Here is a 22,603-nt window from a genome sequence, read left to right as displayed (position 1 = left end):
GTTTTTATCATGGAAAAATATAGACTTGGAAAAATATACACTTTCTAACAGAAGGAGATAGCGGATAAATGTATTGTTAAATTAGTTATTCTCAAAAGTTTTACTTACTACATACATGCAGACACAACATTTAATGAATAATTAATTTAGTTTTCGGGTACAGTGCAGAAACAAACACATACTGTACGTGATATATAACTTTTAAGTTGTTACATATTAACTGATAACTATGTCTGTTTCTCTGTTTAACTTCTGCACAACCTGAGCTCTTCAACAGCGAGGCGAAGAGGACAGAGAGAGATAAGGAGAGGAGAGAAATAAGCAGAGGGAAGGTCAAGAGTGAGGAGAGAGACAGCCGATTACAATACATCACTGAATGCCTCCAGAGACTGCTGCTCCATGTGTTTACAATGCTGCTTCATTCATACATGTATAGAAATTCAGTAAAAACAAGGCTCTTGCTAAAAACAAAGAAAAAGTGATGGGGTCTACATGGCGATGGGGCCTTGCCAGTGAATGACAGAGAGAAGGATGGCAATAAGGCAGGCAGTAGGCGAGGTGTTAAAAGTTGATTAGGTTGTTAAAGGTCACATAGTCAGGCCTCATCAGCTGTCCGATAGAGCACAAAAAGCAGCTCAGGGCCTCAGCACTGCTGCTAATGAGACAGAAGCAATGGCATCCTCACTAACATATGGACATATCCTGCTCCCATGTACAGCAATCTTCTTATGTTACATGAGAGTGCACGCCAGTACCCAGTTAATGTGATGACACTAACAAAAAAACATCTTGACTAGCCTGAGGTTGCAGTAACAAGCCACGCACAACAACACACAGTACAGAGGAAGACTGGTTGAAGCATGTAAAGCTAAATTATTCGATCACAGAAATTGGAAATGCACTGTAGGTTTTAACATGTGTATGTACTACACAGCACACACATACACACACACACACATACATGCATGGGGTAACACACCATAAACTTTCCCATTACAGATTAATTTGCTCATTTGAGCAAATCTATGTTTGGTCCACCCACTGCACTTGAAGGGTCAGTCTTATGAAACGATTGCGTATTTAATGAGGCTCTGCATACAAGCTCACACACACACGTTCACACACATTCCCATACACACTCAATACATACACAGTGCTCCCACTCAGTACAGTTACATGCTAATGTATGAGTAACTGCTGATAAATACAGAAGATGCATCCACCGCCCAGAAACACAGAGACAAAACTATCATGACCAACTCTTCGAACTCCTGACTGATACACACACACACACACACATTTGCATTGCATGCATCAAATAATCTTTACTGCAACAGCGCAAAAAGGTCAGCCATCAGAGATGCAATTATCATATTTCCAACAGGTGCATTTATTAGAGCTATGCTTTGTTTGCTTTGCTGAATCCAAATCAGGCTAGGGGGGTTGGGGGCCTTTACACCGCAGTGATCAGTGCTAACACAGTGACATAATGTCCTGCAGGTTTACATTTTTATTTTATTTTTTTTTATTTAACCTTTATTCAATCAGGTAGTCTCAATGAGAATTAAAATCTCTTTTCCAAGAGAGACCTGCGAACAAGGACATTCAAAAGAACACAAACGAAAACAGAATCAAGACAACTACACAATAAACAAGGTAATTAATGAAAATGGTTACAAGAATCATTGAAAACTTTAGATAATAAAGCTTTAAAATCTCCAAGGGGAAGTTTGCAGTTAATTCCATTTAAAAGGTGCATAGTACCTGAACCCAGTTCTGCCAACATTAGTGAGTACATGAGGGATATCTAAGGTTCGGTAGTTACTGGATCGTGTACTGTAGTTACTAGATTTAAATGAGAAAAGAGACATGAGGTAGTTTGGAAGCTTCAACAGTAGAGCTTCACAGATGAATAACATGAGATGGCTGTTTCTTCTTGACTGTAAGGAAGTCCATCCAACCGTGTGATACAGAGAACAATGACGAGTATGAAATGTATAATTTGTGATAAAGCGTAAAGCACTGTGTTACACAGAATTTAACTGCTGAAGTTTTGAGTCAAATGTTGAATATGAATCTTGAATGATAGTCTGCTGTCAAGCCAAATTCCTAAATAATTGTAGGACTCAGTAAGAGTAATATGGGTGCCATTTAAAGTTGTAATGGCAGGATAGTTAGAGTCACTGGCTGAGGTGGAGAATACCATGAACTTGGTCTTTTCTGCATTTAAAACTAGTCTGTGATTAAAGAGTGATACTTGGAAAGCATCAAAGGCAGACTGAAGACGAGTGAGTGCCTGGTCTGGGGTGGTGCCTGGCGCATATAAAATAGTATCATTGGCAAAAAAATGTACATTGAAATATTGATTTGGAGGTATTATGTTATTTATGTAAACATAAACAGCAGTGGACCAAGGATAGACCCCTGTGACAACCCATTTCTGATTGTATGATGGCTTGACTGAGTACCATCAGCAAAGGCCTGCAAAGGCACTCTGTCAATGCCTGTTTCTACCACAACAATGCCTGTCAGACACATTATGGGTTGAAGTGATCAATATTTTTTTATTACCACCACTTTGTTCGACCTCTCTCACATAAGCTCCACAATAACTGACATTTATGCAATTTCAGGGCCACTGCCTTTCTATTCTTGCATGTGTGTGTCTGTGCATGTGTCTGTGTGTGTGCTCCTTACTATAAATGAACGTGTGGCAGCATTTGGCTCTGGTTATGTATTAGACAGATATGTGTCTGACTGTGCAGGAGTGCGTTTGTGTACTGCTCTGTGTGTGTTTTGTGTTTGATATTGTGTGTATACCGTGTGCGTGTGTGGACGCCATGCATGTCTATTCATGTAAGAACTTAAAGTTAGAGTCCCTCATAATGAGAAGCCCTTAAAGGTGAGTCTGGATCACAGGGAAAGGGCATCAGCACAAGAAGTGATGATGGTCGCTATGGTGTTGGTCTCCGTGGTACCCAATCATAGCTGAGAAAAACAGCACACGTAGCGACACAGAGTTTTACTGTACCCGTTTTATTTCAACCTCTGCAAGAACAGACCTGTCTACAGCAGAGATGGTGGAAAAAAGGAAAATCACACTTAATTTCAGTGTTGGCTACAACTGCCATCAATGGCTAATCAATAGAGCAGTGCACCTATGGGAGACATGTTCCATTAAGTCTGCGGGTCAATGTGTTTGCCAGCAGATAGCACTGGTTTATTTTCCCTGACGCTTGTCACCAGCCCTATACCACACACGCTTTATTAGCTGCCCTGCTTGGCTCCATTGATGTGTATCAGTGGTCACCCCCGGAGTCCCATCAGTCAGTGACTCTCAGAAGGCAGAGATTGAAGGCATATGACCTATGACCTCTGCACTCTGACCCAGGATGACCCTCAGTTAATTAGGTGTGTGGGTTTACCAAACATCTGCTCCACTTCCACCATTTCTCTGCTGTCTGAAAAATAGCATCATATTTACAACACAGACACAAATACTATTAGTGAGTTATGACGCAGGGGTGGGCTAAATATTGAGCGAGATAACTAACAGGCACAAAACTGCAGCCAAATTTCAACTACCCAATATGTTACTGGCTGGTTTTAACAAAACAGTGGAAATGTGGGTTTAAGTTTTACATCAGTGGTGTCCTTTGGTTCATATTTCCTTTTTTTTGTCTGCACATACTTGTCATCACTACACAGACTGACGAACAGAATGTGAGAACACGCACGTAACACAAGAGCCAGTAATTAATGAAATGACCTCTGAATGCTGCACCTACAGCAGCCCCCTCTCATCTCAGCTACACACACACACACAAGAATAGAATGGCTGTCTGTAGCTGCTGGAACCTGCCAATTATTCTGTACTTTACTGGACCCTCGCTGCATTGGAGGTGTGATTGGAATAACAACCATCCTCCAAACCACGCAATTCTCCATTCCCTGTAGGGCAGCACTGAACCAGCAGGGGAAGAAGGAAGGAAGCGTGACGAGATGGTAGCGACGATGAGGAAGTGGAAATGTACGAGACAGAGGAAGAGGAGAGGGAGAGAAAACAAAAAGCCAAGGATTACATGATGAAGGAGAGGAAGGGGAGGTGAGGGAAAGAAGTCAAAGCCGGGGCTCCCTAGCAACATGCAGAGGCAGAGGATGTGTGAGAGTGAGTGCTGTCTGAGTGACACTCACTCTCATATCCCCCCCTCTGGGGAAATAACCCCCTTAATCCAGGACGCTCTTTCAGATAGACAAGATCACCCTTCTTCTCCCAGCAAGGATATGAAATGCTCCCCCTTGTGATTCAAATACCAGGGACGAGGGCTGGAAATCGAATAGACAACAATGTGACGTGGCGCAGCTAGAGAAAGACATCAATGTCCCGTCTCCTCCTCTCTCTCAGCTGACTCGCTGCCTTGGAGGGAGGCGCAAAGTCATTGGTTAACACTGGAGGAAGTGGCCTGCCATTGGCTTGTTTGTTGGGAGGTGGCACAGCATTGGTAGTAAGAGGCACAATTTTAGATAGTGTGGTGTCTTTTACTGTAAACACTGGCTTTTTATAGGACAAAGAAATCTTATTTTATGTTGTAAAATGTGTGTATTTATATTACGATATGGTGTGCAGGTTTTTTTCTTTTTGTCTAAAATAACTGGCCTAAATATGCAGCTCCTTTGCCTTGGTTTCTGAAAATCACCTGTCCTTCCTGCTGTTTTAATGCCTAGCCCCTCTTAGTAATATTCTTTTTAATAAGCACACACAATGTGACAAACACTCTGAGACAGAGTTAATTAACAGTACACAGCACTGGACGGGCCACGGAATCAATAAAGTAAAGGCGGGCCCAGTCGCAGCAGGCCGAGCGGCAGGACCCGCCAACCATGCAGCCTTTCAGTGTAAACCGAGGGAGGTCTTTTTCTCTCCATACTGGTAAATCACTCCACAGCCAGGCTGCTTGGCACACAGCGCGAACTGCAGTGCTAGGCCGACACAGTGTGATATTATATTAGCATTACAAAGGCTTTCCCACCATCTGTGACACACTGTGGAAAAAAATCACTTTTCTGTTTCCAAGCCCCGACTGCTGATGTTTCCATAGGTTCTGTGAGGAGGGCTGATGGGAGTGTGGCTGGGGATGACAAACAAAACATGCATTTATTATAGCCTCTCTGACACGTGTGATGCACCTCCACTACAGTACATACAGTATGCGTAACATGCTCAGAGCCTCGCAGTTATTCTAAGCCTTTTAACTTCAGCTCAGGGTTAACAAATATGGTTATTCACAGCCATTGTAAACCTATCAACGATACAACACTGCACTCTCTGGCATTTCTACTGTGATTCAAAAAGATAGGCCTGGTTTATGATCATTTCTAGCAGAGCGTATGATAAAAAAAATCCATAAAGTGCTATGTTCTCCTCAGTGAGAGCAGATAGAGTTTCTGTGCTTCACTCAGCGGCCTAAGGGAATGAATAGACTTGGCTCGTCCACACAGCTCTCCACTGTAGCCTGTTGTCACTAGCCCCTGGTCGTATGCCAGTCGCCTACTTGGCAGGGAGAGGTGCTGTACAAAGCAACTGGCAGGTCTGGTAAATAATGTTGATGGAGTGTGATAGAGAGAGAAGCATCTCCTTTATTCCACACAGCTACTCTGTTTCAGTGGGGAGAGAGGAGAGACAAATGCTGCCTGCTTTTTTCCAATCTATTCGACTGGAGATGCAGGAAAAAAAACCTGACCTACCTAGCTCCTCTTTGTGTTATCTTTCATGATGTTTGCCAGCTTAAGAAAAACCAATAGCCCTCAGCCAATGTCTTACCAAAATACCCAGCACTGCAGGAGCAGACAACCTGCCAACAGCTGGGATTTACAGTTGAAACTTCATGCATACAATTACACAGATGAAGGAGGGACAAGTGGACAATAGCAATGCAGCGTTGAGGGGAAACACTCATCCAGGCAATCATGCAAAGCCCTCTACTTAGTTAGTGAAACAGGAAAGAGGGAGAGTGAAAGAGAGAGACATGATTATCAGACTCTGCATGACTGACTTCATAGTTCAAGCTTTGGCATCAACACAGAAACATGATCACCCTCCTGTGTGAATGCTGTGACTTCTTCAACAATGCTGTCTGAATTAATGGAGGAAAAAAGCAAAAGCAACCTTAAGTTCTGCAGTACATTTCCATGCACTGTTGTAAGAGTTTATATATGTGGCTTTGAGCATGCTGAGGCTTTGGCAGAGCTGAACCAGGACCAGAAATACCCCATTAACATTGCTCATTATCTCCATTCACTAAAATTACGCCCTATACCGTCGGTGCCTCTTGTGTGGAGAAATGAAGGAGCTTTACAGCTTACCAGAGGCTATATCTAAAAGGAGCAAGCCCTGCATAGTCTATGTGCACACATTCAGTGGAATCAGTGGCAGTAGACAAAGCAAACACGAACATTTATCAGTGGATAAAGGAAAAAAATACATCGTGATCCCATATAGAGGCTCTGCACCACCAGGTGGATATTAACTGGGAGTATTACTGCATATAAAGAGCATATATGGCTCAGTGGCAGTATATAAAGCCACTCTCGTTCCATTGGGAGTGCGAAGGGTCAATGAGGTTTCCAGCCCAGTGTAATATTCCTGTCACCAAGTCTAATTCTGAAAACACCTGTAGATGTATCCGGCATCCTCCCTTTCACCACTTGTAATTCGAATTAGCACATGGCTCAGAATATCCAGTCTGGTGAAGCAGTCAGGAAGACAGCCTGGTGAGAGCGAAGGTAGCAGGGTTAGCTCTCTTGTCAAAACCAATATCCACCTCTTCAAGACTAGACTGGGGAGAGGCAGCCAAAATCATCTGCATAAAGGAGAGGCACTAAAATCACCTCTCATAAAATACGACAGGGGAGCCAGCTCACACTGGTTAGAGCATGATGAAAGGAATGGAATCCAACACAGCTCCCTGTCTGTGGATAATCAAACAACCCTGGCGCTAAAAGCATGGCATTCAAATTCAATTGTGAAAGCTGCTGCTCTCTGAGGAAAGGAAAAAGACACGAGAGAAAAATACATCCCTGTTGTTTTGAACTCAGTGGGAGCTTAAAAGAAGTGTTTTATAATGCCTCCCATTAGAAATAAACACGTAAACCCTAAAACCAGAAAAATAGTTAACAGTACACATGGTATACGCAAAAATAAAGTCAAATGATGATTGATTGGTAATGCAATGAAAATAATAATGATTTATTAAAGTGCAGGCGGCAGAATAATCGCATGATATCAGCACGACAGCCACATCTAATCCCCAAGGAAACAGCAGTACATATTAACCAGCAGATGATGACAATACATCACATGGATTATCACATAATGTCAATGCACAAGATATCCTTGTTGCTACAAGCCAATCACCTTGTATAGTGTCAGAGAAATGACAAAGGACTAACAGACAATAAGAAAAAAAATGCTTTAAAAGAAATGTCTTCTATCCTTAAAATGTAATGTTTAATATACTGTATATATATCTATGGAGTAAAATAACATCAATGCACATCAAAAAGCTGCACACTGACACAACAGCAGGCTTTTACACTTGGACTGCAATGTAGTGGTGCGGCAAAACAGCCGAGGCACCAGAGAGAGTATGAATGCCTTATTACAGTGTGTGAAGTGGAGCTGGGAGCAGGGAGGGAGAGGGGAATGTCTCAGTGACAGAGGGAGAGGCTGATGAAAGCCCTGCACACAGCAGTCGAAAGCGCCGACACATGACACAGCTCATAACTGCTCACCATCTAGGACAGGATCGCATCCATGTAGCCATCTCCTTCATGTATATTTAAACACCAGCTCCAGTTCAATTTCAGCTAAAAACAACACACACACACACACACATTATATATATATATATATATATATATATATATATATATATATATATATATATATATATATATATATATATATATATATATATATATATATGAAATATCAGGGAAAGCCTCATATAGCAGTGAACTGAAAAGACGAAGCCGCAGATGACGCCAAAATGGAAAGATTTTTCTTTACGTCATTGTTTCGTTTTAATTAATAGAAAAATTGAGCAGGCTGTAGTGGCTCTGACACATTGAGACAGTGTGATCTTCACACATGGGTGTATCTTCAAGGCCCTTGGTGTGTTTGTGTATGGGTGTCAATGTGAGAAAGTGTGTGGGTGTATTTGCTTGACTATATCTTTGTGTAAGAGAAAAAGGGAATGACGCGATGATGAGAGCGACTGAGCGAGAAGGAGAGAAGGAGTATGGACATGAGGGCTCAAAGCAAATGAGAGACAGAGAGAACATGATGGTGATGGTGGTGGGGGGGGGGGGGGGGGTTCTCTGTGAGCCCATGGGGTAGGTAAGATTACAGATGTACACACAATGTTCTGGAGCACAGGCCAAGGGCTGAATAACAGTGTTGCTGTTTCTCCTGAGCTGCTTGCTTCAGCTCACTCTGTGCCTTGTTCTGCTCAATGCCCTGGGCAGCCATTCAGAGACGCTCGGTAGCAGCACAGATAGACTCTCATATCCCAAATAGTTCCTCCAACAGAACGGCACTGTTGTTGATGAACCCTTAAAAACACACACACAGGATAGAGAAATTCAAAGAGAAGGCTCACATTTGTCTTCCCTGCGACGTTATTTGTCATTAGCCCTTACGAGTACATTTCCAGCTGGCTCTTCTGTTAAAATATTTCTGTTAGTTTTTTACTGCTATTTATTATGTTCAAATGTAGGGCAGTGGGTAATTGCTCCTCATTAGCCTCCTTCCATTATCGCTATCATTATAACCAGATTAAGGTGATACTACAATTATCGCAACTGTCATGTAAACATCCAGGCTCATGTTAGTCAAGTTAAAGTAGAAATAACCCGATTAACCTGGATTACACGTCAATCTTGTGAATTACTGTGGAACGTATAGAGCTTTTTCTAACTTCTGTCTATGTTCTGTACATGATCGTAGAAAAGTGTCTCCCGACACATGAACAACGGCGTGGGTATTGGCAGCCTTTTTTGTGTGACAGCAAAAAATCCCCAACACAAAAACAATAAACAACAGCAATGACCCTTCTCTTAATTTGTGGCACTAATAGGATGTTTTCTCCGGGCTACAACAAACCCTTCCAACACCAAAGCTGATCATCAAAAAATTAAAATCATGTAAACTGAGGTTATGGGGGAACATTACTGTTAGTCATGTGAAAGCTTTAATTGACCAATTACTTACTAAAACTTGATCTAGTTTTCCTCATTAATTGGGTTATAATGTGCATGTAAATACAGGCCAATATAAAAATATGTCTTACACACTTGTAGAAACACTGCTGTCGGCTAGTTCTTTTGCAAATGAAATATGTCAAGCAGTTTGACTTTGTTAATTTCCTTTTTTGTACCTCCCATTCTTTCTTGAAAACGTGCACCTATTCATGTAAAATGCCGGCTCACAGGCAGACATCCAAAGAAAGAGAATGGAAAAGCTGCAAACTCATTACCTCAATGCAATTATTTACATGAACTTAAAGAGAAACAGCTACCTGACTGGAATTTATACTGACTAAACAGGTCCATCAAATCAGGGCAATCAATTTGAGAGGCCAGTCCAAGGGAAGGCCTGAAACAAACATGTTCACATATGAAGAAACCAACAAGCACAAACTAGAAAAATACAGGCTGAAGTCAATAGAAAACATCTCATGTTCAAATTAGGGAAGGAATCCACAAAATGTATTTTATTTGTGGATTTATTTGACCTTAAATATTGAATTGAATATGTGTAGATATAGATTTGTATTTTGTAAACACCTTCCCTAATTTGAATGCAATATGTCTTTTATCCTGTTTGTGCGTGTTAGTTTATTGATATGTGGACATGTTTTTGTTGGATTGGCCTCTCAAGATTGATTGCCCTGATTTGACACACCAGTCCTAGATGGTATAAATGCCAGGTGACTGTTGCATTCTACCCTGGAGAAGGCAGTTTGCAGAACCGCGTAGCTTTACAATCCTATCTAAGACATCTTAATAGTGCAGTATGTCATTATAATCAAAAATGACAAATTACATTTGAGTGTGAACTGGGCGTGAGTCTGTTAAAACGAGGATGAAGTTGTGTTTAGAAGGGGCGTGTCAGTGAGTAGGCTTGTGTTGTTTATGAGTACGTGCCACAGAAAATCTGACACACAAAAAAGCAGAGCCCAATACAAGCATGATCACTGGTTCAAAAAAAAAGAGTATATCCAGAAACATCCAAGCAGCCTGAGCATGCCAGCTGCTCCAATCAGCCTCACCACTTACTGACTGATAACATCACAGGTCAGCGCCAACTAGAAAACAGCAAGTCAGTTCTGAAGAGCTTCAAGGCAGAGACCAGTTAGCCCCAGCTGTAATGCCATTTCAGTGCAGAGTGACACATCTAAAGTCGTGCAGTATTGGTCCCTGTTTAGCATGAAATTCCACTTGTGTTCCTGCCTACTCTATTATTTTACTATTGTTAACACAAGGCTAAAGAGCAATTTTCATGGCAGTCGTTGGTAGAGGCACACATGCAAACCACTCCAGAATCACATAAACACCTTGTATGTTGTCCTTCACAGTAAATCTTTAATTGAGTACATGCTTATCAAAATACTATTTTCAATGCATTTATGGAAGAGTCTGATGAGGTCAGGTCATTCAACTGCTGGTAGGATGTACAAGGGCGTTTTGTTTTACTTGATCTCAGAAATCAGGTGGCAGCAGGACTGGGGTGCGCATTGCATCATCTCTAATTCAAGGAATGGGCTGCACGTTTCTAAAGCAGTGTGCAACTATAGACATCTCATCCCGGAAAAAGAAAACGCTAATCTATGCACTTTTCTGCACACCAGAGCGTTAAGTTATTCCACAAATTCATACCGTGCAAATCACGAGCAGTATTGGAGGTGTCACAAAAAATGTCGGGACAATTTTTCTCAAACACAAAACTACAAACATAATTTCTTTACATGAAAATTGGATTGTTATGGAACTACCAGAAACGCAATTATGTAAACTGCTACAGTAAAACTGGCAATTGCTTTCACACAAGATATGTGTTGTATTGTCATTGTCATTATGTAATTGTGGTGTTGATCTGTTTTTTCACTATGTATATTTTTATAAAACTCCAGGAAGGCTATAGCGTGTGTGATACAGCATCTATTGGGGATCCAAATACACTTACAAAAAGAAAAACAGATTATGATATGACTAACTGAATGCCTAGAGTTTGTACTTGTATGTTCGTGTTTACGTTTCTGAGTTGTTGGGAGGGAAAAACTGGTTTCAGTTGATTCATTCTTTCCTGAGCATCCTGTATAGCCTTTTAAAACTGAATTTCTGTTTGCACTTTAGAGGTGTATGACTGCATGTCACAGTTCTTGGCATGCAAAATGTTAACAAATGAATTAATATTTACAGTTTTACAATTTCTCCATCAGCTTCGCGGATTTTCTTTCTAAGTGATCTGACAGAAGAACCGCACAGCCCACATTGACCTGTACGCCCGCCCCCCGATCATGAGAATTTATGAGAAAACAAACAAGACATCCATAATAAAATCACACAGGCCTTGAATGTGTCTCAGTTTAATGTTGCCAAGTCAGAAACCTTGACCCTGATCATCTCAGGTCAAAACATCAATGTTAATGTTAGCATGTCAATTTAAATTCACCTCCAGCCTAAAAAAACATGAGCTTAATAAAACAGCAGTGACATGATTCATCACTATATTTCATTCAGTAGTAAGTTGTTAGTAGCATGTATTCATCATAGGAAAATCAACTTTCAACACAAGATTCACACTGTTTCACCGGGTTTATAACCACAGTTTTCTACTGTTGCAGCAGTGCAATTCCTCCACAGTGCATCCCCCAGGCAAAGTGACACATTGGCCTGGTATAAGCCCACATTTCCCTTCAATCCGAACGGCTTAACATCCATGATGTCTCTCCCAAATTGGGTTTAACACTGCTTGGCTTTGGTGTGAAAGGATCAGCATGGGTTGCAAGCAGATAATGATAATAATACAGGATCATAATATCGTTACTGCAGAATTAATACTGAATTGATGGTGAACCCCTGAACCATAATTTCTGCTCTTCTCAATCTATATCAACACAATTTTAGATGGTTGCATATTTAGTTTGTTATATTAACTTTTCAAAGTCAAGTCAATTTTATTTATATAACCCAATATCACAAATCACAAATTTGCCAATCTGTACAGCACACAAGACCCTCTGTCCTTAGACCCTCACCCCCAAAGGGTGACCAAGTAGTGTAAACTTTGCCGCAACTTTTAATGATGTAAAAGTTGACAATTCCGATTAGCTTATTTGAAAGGGTGGTATACTTATCAGGTTTACTTGTGGTATTTATGGAACTACAGCTGCTGACCTGTGAATAGTGATGACCAGGGAGGTCAAACACAGGTGTGTTCATTATCTTGTGACAAACATGGTTTCTGTGTGAAACTGCTATGACAGTGGAGAGACTGACACAAAACACTTCCCCCAACCATGCTTTCAGACTGGCAGCTCTCTAGTCAAAAGCTTGCTTCTTAAACCTTCTAGGCTACAGGCTACTGCAGCAAATTACATGTTTTGAATAAGATCAACATTTCTTGGGGGGGAGTATAACACCTTTGCCTCTTGGTTCAAAACAAGTTCATGGATGAGGATTACATCACTGAAAACCCTTGGTAAAATATTGTAAAAGTCAGATTAAGTTGGCTCTTCAATAAAAGACAAATAAAAAAATAATTTGCACATATCTGGGGAAGTCACTTGACTGTGACACTAGCTAACTCCTCTCCAACCTCCAGCAAACTGAAACACATCAGAAAACCTGTTTGAGTCAAACTCAATGGTGATAAAACAGACTTTTCTTGATTACTTGATAATTCAGTTGTTTTATAAATTGTCAGAAAATAGTGAAACATGCCAATTACAATTTCCTAAAGCCCAACAGTCCAAAACCAAAAGGTATGCAGTTCATTATCATAGAAAACTACAAAATCAGGGTGTCATGAACCACAAAATCCCTAATTATCTGTCATCTCTCTACTGTCAATAAAGTCAAAAATAATTATAAAAAAAAGAAAAGTACCAAAAATATTCACACCTGGGAAGCTGAAACCAGTGACATTTTGACATTTCTGGTTAAAAAAATCAGAATTAATTATCAAAATTGTTGCTGATTGATTTCCCGTTGTTCGACTACTCGATTAATTAAATTTGATCAAAAAATTTAATTTGAGGTATTGAAGTAGGCTACCTGTCAATACAGAACATTACTGTTACTGTATAATGGTAAGTATTAAGTACTTTTTTGTATTTTACACATATTTTACACACATGTTTTACATATACATATATAAAATATTATATAATTTGATACCTGTTCTATTCACAGATCTCAAGATAAATCTGAGATGAGTCCACACATTATCAACCAACCGATGTGAGAGATGTGAGAATATTACCAGCATTTTCTTTCTTTCTTTTTTGAAAGTGCATTTGCTGATCCAAAACAAGGATACAGTATGGTTTTGTCTTTGGAACAGTGCATCAGCTTCACCACAGCGCCTCTCTGACCTTGTTAAATGCCCTTTTTTCCTGACAATTGCAGCCCAGTATTAAGCTTTTGTCCTGTGCCGTGTCGTGGTGGCCTTGCTGCCTGTATCCAGCTTCTCCTGTGTGAATGACAGCTGATAAAAGCCCTGGGCTTTTGCTGGCGTCACCAGCACTATGTAATTCCACTGCAGGGGAGTGTGCTTTTAGCCATGAAGCCCCCTGCCACAAGAGCACTAAAGACACAGGCACAAACCCTCGCCAAATTGCTCTTAAGCTCCAGTAACATTTCATCTGACATTTTATTGACAGAGACAATTGTCACTATTCTAACCATGTGTCATTTCTTGTATTGCATCAGTAGCCCTACGTATACCACCACCAACACTCACAACAGCAAGCGATAAGGCTGGAAGCTGCATCAAATACAGCCACCCTAATTATGAGGGTCCGTATTAAAATTTAATAACAAAAAACAACACGACAATAAAGCCTCTCAAGTCAATAACGCACCAAGGTGGCACAATACAAAATTATTTTCAACAACCCAGAAACCTCAAGTAAAATACTGAACCCAGCTTATTTATGCTTGCAAAAGTGTTTGTGTGTGTGTGTGTGTGTGTGTGTGTGTGTGTGTGTGTGTGTGTGTGTGTGTGTGTGTGTGTGTGTGTGTGTGTGTGTGTGTGTGTGTGTGTGTGTGTGTGTACATGAGTGCATGTGTGTGTGTAAGAGAGAGAGAAAAGAGAAAGAGACCTTGAGTGCAATGGGAGGAGTAGATGCTGCAGAATTCAGGGAGGGAAAGCAAAGCCAACTGTGAGTCAGACTCTCTCTTTCTCTCTCTCCGGCCCTTACCTCCCTCCTTCCACTTCCACTCTTCCCTTCTCCTCCCTCTCTCAGCACTTAAGCAGCTGCCACCACTTATGCAGGGCACATTTCAGATGACAGGAGGGAGAGAGGGAGAAAAAGGGGAGGAAGGGAATGATGATGGGGGGGTAGCAGGAGGAGCATTGGGAGAGGGAAACAAAAGGTTGCACGATGATTGCACAACCATTCAAAAGCTGCTGAAGGGGGACATTCCACCCTAGGTGAGGATGCTCCTCCCTCCTCTTCCTCCTCCTCCTCCTCCTGCTCTGAAAACCCACGCTGCTATACATCAAAGAGGAGAAGGTTAACCGCTAGACACAGTAACCTCTGTAATAGAACTGTTTTCTAATGACCATCAAAGAGTGTTTACTACCTCTGGGCCTGTGATTAATGGCTGTATGCACGGGCAACCTCCTATTTCACATCCTCTCTCCTCATGCTCAGAGATGGTGAAAGAGATGTGGAGAAAATGACAGCTGGGATGGAGGATCTTTCTGAATGCTCCTGTAGGATCTTTAACGATGTGACCAGCTTTGATCTCCTGACCACTTCTGTGACAAATTAGTGTCTAATATCAAGACACAACAACAAAAGAGGACATATTGAACGTCCCGCGATAACACCACCACTGTGCTTTTGCAGCTTTCATGAATGGATGACAATGCAGCAATGGCACTGGTCCAAAACACTTCAGGTTGGTTTTATGTAAATTAAATTAGCTTAACAAACAATGGAACTGATGATACATTTTTCACTTTTATCGTATTTCCCATGCCACAATATATGCAAATTTAACAATAAATGCCAAATATTTCACAAAATGATACTTTCTTTTACAAAAATATCATTACATTCATGACCAGTATCTTTACTGGTCACGTCAAGCTGTTCTAGGTGTTAACACACATTGTGTTTACAAACTGTGTTCTCAACACTGCTGTCTTGTGAAAACCATGTATCTCCACATCAACAGCCCTGTTTTCAATGACAGTGCATTTTTCAGATAGTCCAATAGGTTTTTAAATGGTTTATAACACATAAGAGGTAGGATCATTTTCTCATTCCATAAAGGGACATTGAATCTTCAAGTTCAAAATCAAACCAAATTTGGAGATACATGGTTTTCACAGGACAGCAACAAAAAGCAGGTTCTTGAATAACCCCGCCCTTCCACCCCTCCCATCAAATAAAACAGTTTTTCATCATCATCCGGGATAAATAAAGTATCTTACTGAACAGAAAATACATAAAATTAAGAGAGCAAGATGCTCTCAAGCAGCTGCTTCTCTGTGACATATCAAATATCTCATCACTATTACGTCAAACTAGTCCTCCAAATTAAAAGGATAGTTAGGGTTTTTTGAAGTGGGGCTGTATGAGGTACTTATCCATAGTCAGTGTATTTACCTGCAGTAGATGGCGGTCGGCACGTCCCCAGTTTGGAGAAGCAGGAAGTTGTACCGGCACGGAAACTAAGCAATGTACTTCTGTGGACAGGGTCAGCAGTAAAACGTAAACTGAAGGTGTAAACATGCATCACAGCTAATGGATTTAATATCATGAATTAATTGTACTGTATTTTTCAGGCTTAATATAATTGTCTAAGCTTTTTAAACACTGACTGGCAGTGTGTCAGTGCTAAATGCAATAAATACGTGCTTGTACTGTAAAGCTGAGTAGCTTTTGTTTAGCTGTAAACAATGCAGTAAAACATTTCACTGCAGAATCATGTGTAATTACTGGTGACAAAAGGACAGTAAAGTTGTTATACTGTAAGGTCTGTTTCCCCTGACAACTGTGTCAATGGATGAGAATTAAAGATGACTAACACTGTGACTCTAGCAGCTACCAGAGAGGAAGCTGAGGTCATTCCCCCCAGCGCCTCGATCAACTTTGTGAAAGCCAGTGTTAAGGGAAGAAGGCTGCAGGAGTGATGCAGGACAGGCTGCTGCTGCAACACTGACTACAGCGCCTCCCTCTGCTTTGTGGCCTGAAGTTAGCTGCACAAATCATTCCAAGTTTGTCTGATTAGCATTTCATTTAGAGGTTCAATAAATCAGAATAAGTCAGATTTTTACTGTTTCATGACATAAAGTAACTCACAATAATACAGCTGATCTGTGGAGGCCATATTGGTTTGGTTAATACCATTAATCATTTGTTTTGTTTTGATTTCATTTTCTGTTTTTCAACATAGAAGGTCAGAATGTCACAGATAAATTATCATTATTACTATTTTGGTATTTTGCAATGTTTAATAAAAACCTTTCTATACCGCAAACTGTGTAGCTAGCATATATAACCCACTTTAAAAACATTTAACTGCACAAATATCTTGGATAAAATGTTTTTAGTTAACGATATAATTTCTGAATTATCAAAATCTTTGTAATTAAAACATGCTTAAAAAGAATTGTTAAAATTTTGGGACATTTGTTTATTCGTTTTCTTTCTGCGAGCTAGATTAAATGATCTATACCACTCTCATGTCTGTGCGCTAAGTACGAAGGAGCCAGGAGGCGGTTAGCTTAGCTTAGCATATACACCGGATGGAGGGAGAAACAGTTTAGCCTGGCTCTCTCCAAAGTTCAACTATACACCTACCAACACGAAGACGGATTTGAATTAAGATGTGGGCAATTCAGCGTGTCTTTGGTGCTATGACATCAGTCATGGTCAAACGCTAATAACCCTCTAACACAACACCTTCAAACCTGCATTAATTATTATTTATATACAAATACCGAATGTAACCAATCTGTAATAATGGGGTCGCTCATGGTGCTTTAATCAGGAGAAATACGGACCTTTTTAGCCTCTGTTAACTGATAGTTCATTGTTTTTGTTTTACCAGTCACAAAATTACTTTATGGCTTAGCCAGAGTTGCTCTCATCAACCCTCGTAGGCAGATTATTCAAGCTAAGAAGCTCTGATAAAACCACTGTCTGCTTCAGTATACCTGCCCAGCACCAGACAGCAGACAAAGTTAGCAAGTCAAGCATCTAGCAAGCTAAGGCCAAGAGACAAAACCAAAACCACAGCTGGAAGGAAATCGGCAAACACGGAAACATGGCACCAAATGAATTCTAATGTTGCTCCAATGTCGGCTGGATGGGATAATAGGCATTTGTCTGCTAACATGTTAGCGATAACAACTTTATAAGCCGGTGATAACTTATGTATTGGCTATTTTTCCTGCCTCTCGTGGGCAAAAATCAATTAATGCAGCTTTTGGGTTTATTTATTTATTTATTTTGTTTTTATTAAATGGCTGAGGTATTTACTGAATGTTTGAGTAAAAAATTACAGGTTGTTGTAACTGTCCAGCCCAAACGAAACAAAAACACTACGACCTTGAAAAGGTAGCGTAAGTTTAGTACAAAATAAGCTAACATAACAATTAACAAGTCACAACATCAATATGTCTAAAAAAAGATCATTTCTGCTATTTGTTGATGTCTTCTACAAGGTTGTGAGGCAAAGAACAGACTGACTGCTGGTTAAATCACTTTCCAGTGTGTCCAGGTGTTACTAAGTGTCAAGAAATACTTCTTTTCTATCTCTTTAATGAAAAACAACTCAGTCATTATCAGCAGAAAGTCCAGCAGATTTGCAGCATCTAACAGATCAACAAGCAATAAGCTGAAAAGGGTCATTAAATCCTACTTGAGCACACTACTTCATTTACTTTATTTCTTTGGAAATAATTGCAAATGTTATTTTTCAAATATTTTGATAATTTAATGACGCACTTTCAGGTTAGAATGTGGAATACAGGAGGCGCACTAACCAACTCATCCAATCAAGCAATGGAGGAACATTTTTAAAAGCTGAGAAATTTCTATTGTAAAATGTCCTTCTTTTTGTCGAGAGATGGAGCTTAGTTTGTTTCTTTCAATTTTCTATATTTTAAATAGTTCAGTGCAGAATAGGACAACAGCACATTGGTCATACCATGAAGCTCTCATAGGCTCCATCATGTAGATATTTGTTGGGGGAGACTCACAAGTTAGTGTTCAGTGGAAAAAGATCATCTTTGGCTTCCTAGTTCCTTCTTTTCTAGCACAATAAATGTCCCACTAATACGTCCACAGTCTCTTGAGCCAAGACAAAAGCAGCTCATTGATAACAGCTCAATAAGTGAGCATGGAGGTCTGTCGAGGGCTTTGAGGAATTTCCAGTCAATACGTGACCATAATGGATTGCACATGGCGCTTTTTAAAACTGTGTTTTAGCCCTGAAATTGCGGTGGCTGCAATTTGCCAACTTCTACAACACTACTTTTCCCACCAAAATACAATAACAATGCTGAAGACACAACAGTTATAAATAATAAGCAGCTGATGAATAGTTAGGGCACACTAGTGATTTTTTTTATGTTACTTCTCTAAATCTAATAATCATGATCCTGAGAAAAGGATATATTTTATCCATCACACATTATAAAATTATTATTTTTCTCTTTAAATCTCAATCTTTTATCAGTATTTTGTTTTTCAAAACAAGAGTCAAAAATGAAAACAGTTTTCATCCACATCACAAAATCCATTCCATTACTCTCACAGTAAAGATTTCCCTTTGTTCTCGGAGCCACAAATTATATCCCCGTTGCTTCAGAATGGTGACTCTTTTGCTTGGCTTCAAAACCAAAGGACAGGGGCAGGTGGGGTGGAGGGAGGGGGGTAGTAGAGGACAGAAGGAGAAGAAAGGAGATACACAGAGAAAGAGAGGGAAGAAAGAGGGGATGGGCAGAGGGAGAAAGGCCAGAGAGACAAGACAGGGAAAATGCAGAGAAGGGTGTCAGTCAGAGTGTGTCTACAATGTGTTTGTATGTGTTGGGTGGTAATAATGAGGAGGGCAAAGGACAGTATCAACAGCCCTACTCTGCCCTTCAGACCATATACAAACTAAATTTCAATATTCACCAGCCATCTCTGGATGCTAATACGCCGCCTTCCTTTGATATTTGTTTTTCCTTTTAAAGTCATTGATGTTATTAGTTTTTGAGCCCGGCTTAGAGGCTTATTGATAGGCTGCGCAGATGGAAATATAAATGGCCTCAGAATCTCTGATGAGAGAGAACAATAATTCTTGTCTATAGCTGCAGCACATCTACAACACACAAACCACACCAGGAGGGAGTTTCTGTGTTTTCCTGCATTGAGACAGACACTCTTGTATGTTGCAGTTTGGTAAAGGCCACTGAAAACACTTTACCAATAATAAATAAAAACCCAGCTTTCCTGTGAAACACTTAATCAGCCTGTATGGAATCAGTGAGAGCAGTAAAAGGAGCACACTGTCACGGCTTTAATGTGTGTCTCTCTGGGTTCGGGGGTGTTAGCCTCTCTGATGTGCCACAGCTGAAATTGGCAGGCTATCAGTCACAACCCTGTAACACAATGTACAGCATTTCTAAACAGTATAAAGAGATATGACAGCCAAGAAGGCATAGAGACAGATTGAGGGAGGGAGAGAGAGAGAGAGAGAGAGAGAGAGAAGAGATGGAGACAGAGTGCAAAGCAGAGAGTGAGACTGAGAGAAATGCCATTTTTAGAAGTCTGATGCGTATATCTAAATGTTTTCTTTACAACTGGGTCAGAACAGCCCATTATTCTAGACACAGAGAACAAGCATTTAGTCTTTTAACACCATCAGATCCAACTGTAGGTGCAGCAGGTCAAATTTCTCATCAGAATAACAGAAGCATCACGTTCGTGGTCTTTAAGCTATACCATACTGGGTCTAAACGAAGGGGATGTTGGCAAGACGTTTGGGAGGGGGGCAAGCTTTTCTGTGGACAAATGAGAACAAAGCCTACTCTGCCTCCCTGTTGGTAATCAGACCTATTGATTAGTGGCTGTGTGGGTCTGTGAAGGGCTGCAGAAACCTGGGAGCCAGTGGCTGTGTGCATATGCACAAGGGTATTAGCTGCGCTTATTCTCCGGGCCTGTGGGACAATGCAGCCTCTGAGCGAGGTGATTAAAAGGCCCGAGCTATCGAGCTCCTCCAATCAATGCCCTCCTGTGCTGCCGGACAGAGCCGGAGGCCGCTTCCTAAACAACAGACTCACACGCATGCTAACATGCTATCACTTCCCCAACCCTCCATTTCTCTTCTCCCTCCCCCCAAGTCTTAAACCAGCTTTGTTAAGTGTCGGGACCAAAGGGGGCCAAATCCCCATTGCCCTGCTGTATGGCTCGCCTGGACCACCCTGCATTGCAAAGGGAGGTGCCATTTTCATCATGTCCAATGGCCAGTTAAACAAATCTAATACTGGAGAGAAGAAGGGGGTGTGGGATAAAAGTAGGAGCTTTTCATTTAAATGGATAAGGTTAATGAGTTATTTGTATGGTTGACGTATTCCGGTGGTTTAAAAGGTTAGGCGCATCTACACAGCTGCCCTTTGGAGTGATCTCCACCGTTTCACGCTCTCTCAAGCAGTGGTAATGAGAGGTCACTGTGCACCATGAGGGCCCTGGGAGCCAGCAGCCCCTGCCAGACAACCACACAGCCACCGTCATATTACTATTTCCTCCAAAATAAACACACCTCGAAGAGGAGAACAGGTCATTTCAGCCCTTTCTCTTAACCTGCCTCTGTCGTTCTCGCTCTCTCTTTCAATATCCTGACAAGTGGTCTGCTCTCAGCTCGCTGTGACCGGAGAACACTCCTCCCTCTTGTTTTTTTGGAACATCCACTTTTATATTTTCAATAACTGCAGAATCCTATTTTTGTTTCCTAATGGAGTCTCTCTCCTTTTATTTTTCTCGTCTCTAAATTCCATTTCAGAGAACTGGCCTGTCTTCTTTACATCCGCCGCCATGACCAGACCTGCTTTTGTCACTGCGTGTCTGATAATCCAGTCAAGAATATCACATATTACTGACATATAATTTGTCATGGAAAATATAACTCAATCACAGCATGATTATGGAATAACATATAGGCAAGCAATTATATATTATGCCAATTTCCATACTGGCCCTGTTCTAGGCATGAACTTGTGTTGGTGAAAAAGGCCTCGCTTTGCTTAATTCAGAGTTACTGATTTGGTAATTATTTCATAAGTCGGTATGTCCAAATACTCACAGGCACAGAAAAGCCCATATCACAGGCGGCCAGGCAGCCTGGGGTGTGTTGCTGTCAGGTTTGCCAGTGTGAGCGGACAGAGGCGGTGGGCTCTGCTTAAGACAGAGTATTGGACAAACACAAACAAACGAGGCAGCGGCCACTGTGACTCAGTGCTCTAATGAACCAGCGTATTGACTTGCTGGCTTTCTCTTTCTCTCTGCCTCCATGTCTCCCTCTCTCTCCCCCTCTCTCACACACACACGTCTGCCTTGCCCGCTCTCTCCCTCTGTCTGCTGTGTTTGTATGGATCCCAGCTGCCACTCGGAATACCAATTACTGTAGGCCCAGGAGTGGGGGAAGGAGAGGAGAGAGAGAGAGAGAGAGAGAGAGAGAGAGAGAGAGAGAGAGAGAGAGAGAGAGAGAGAGGGATGGTAGTGAAGCAATGAGGAAAAGGAAAGAGAGAAGGAAGAAGGGAAAGAGAGAGGAGGGAGGGGAAATGGTTGGGTCACTGGCAAGCGATCCAGGAGGCTTGTCCTCACTTGGCAGCCAGGAGAAGAATTTCAGAGTCAAGGGGGTGCGCATCTTCATCCCTGATGCTGTGGCACCTCGCAAGGAGGGAAAATCAAAAAGTCTCTCCATGTGAGACACTTACATCCTTGATGCTGTGGCACTCTTGCAGCTGACGCACAAGGAGAGAAAATCAAAGGGGACCTTTTTGTGGTCTGCCACAAATAGGTGCACCCTCCTGCACAGGAACGGGGGGTGCTGAGTGTTTCACAGGCAAAAGTAACATTTTACCTGTGAATTCCTGGGACGAAGATGGGTGCTACATCTCCCATTACAAGATACTTGTATTTGATAAAGGGATTTGGACCATGGAGAGCTTTTGGTTCCAATGACACTCCTTCTCTCCCTCTCCCTTTCTCGTCTCTTCTCCAACCACCGCAACAATTCTCATGACAACCATAATGAGCATGCTCACATTCTGCACGATACCACTAATTTGAGAAATTTCCAGCACAAAGACATA

At 41.2% G+C, this 22,603-nt stretch overlaps 1 protein-coding gene across 3 annotated transcripts in view; it reads right to left on the bottom strand.

The window, feature by feature from the left end:
• Positions 1 to 22,603, bottom strand: part of nexmifb (neurite extension and migration factor b) — a 49,083-nt gene that overhangs the window by 17,833 nt on the left and 8,647 nt on the right. The window lies entirely within an intron of this gene.

The sequence above is a fragment of the Siniperca chuatsi genome, linkage group LG8 (genome assembly GCF_020085105.1).
Source record: "Siniperca chuatsi isolate FFG_IHB_CAS linkage group LG8, ASM2008510v1, whole genome shotgun sequence".
Classification (NCBI taxonomy): domain Eukaryota; kingdom Metazoa; phylum Chordata; class Actinopteri; order Centrarchiformes; family Sinipercidae; genus Siniperca; species Siniperca chuatsi.
Note: the sequence above shows the minus strand (reverse complement) of the source record. Positions and strands in the feature narration are given on the sequence as shown.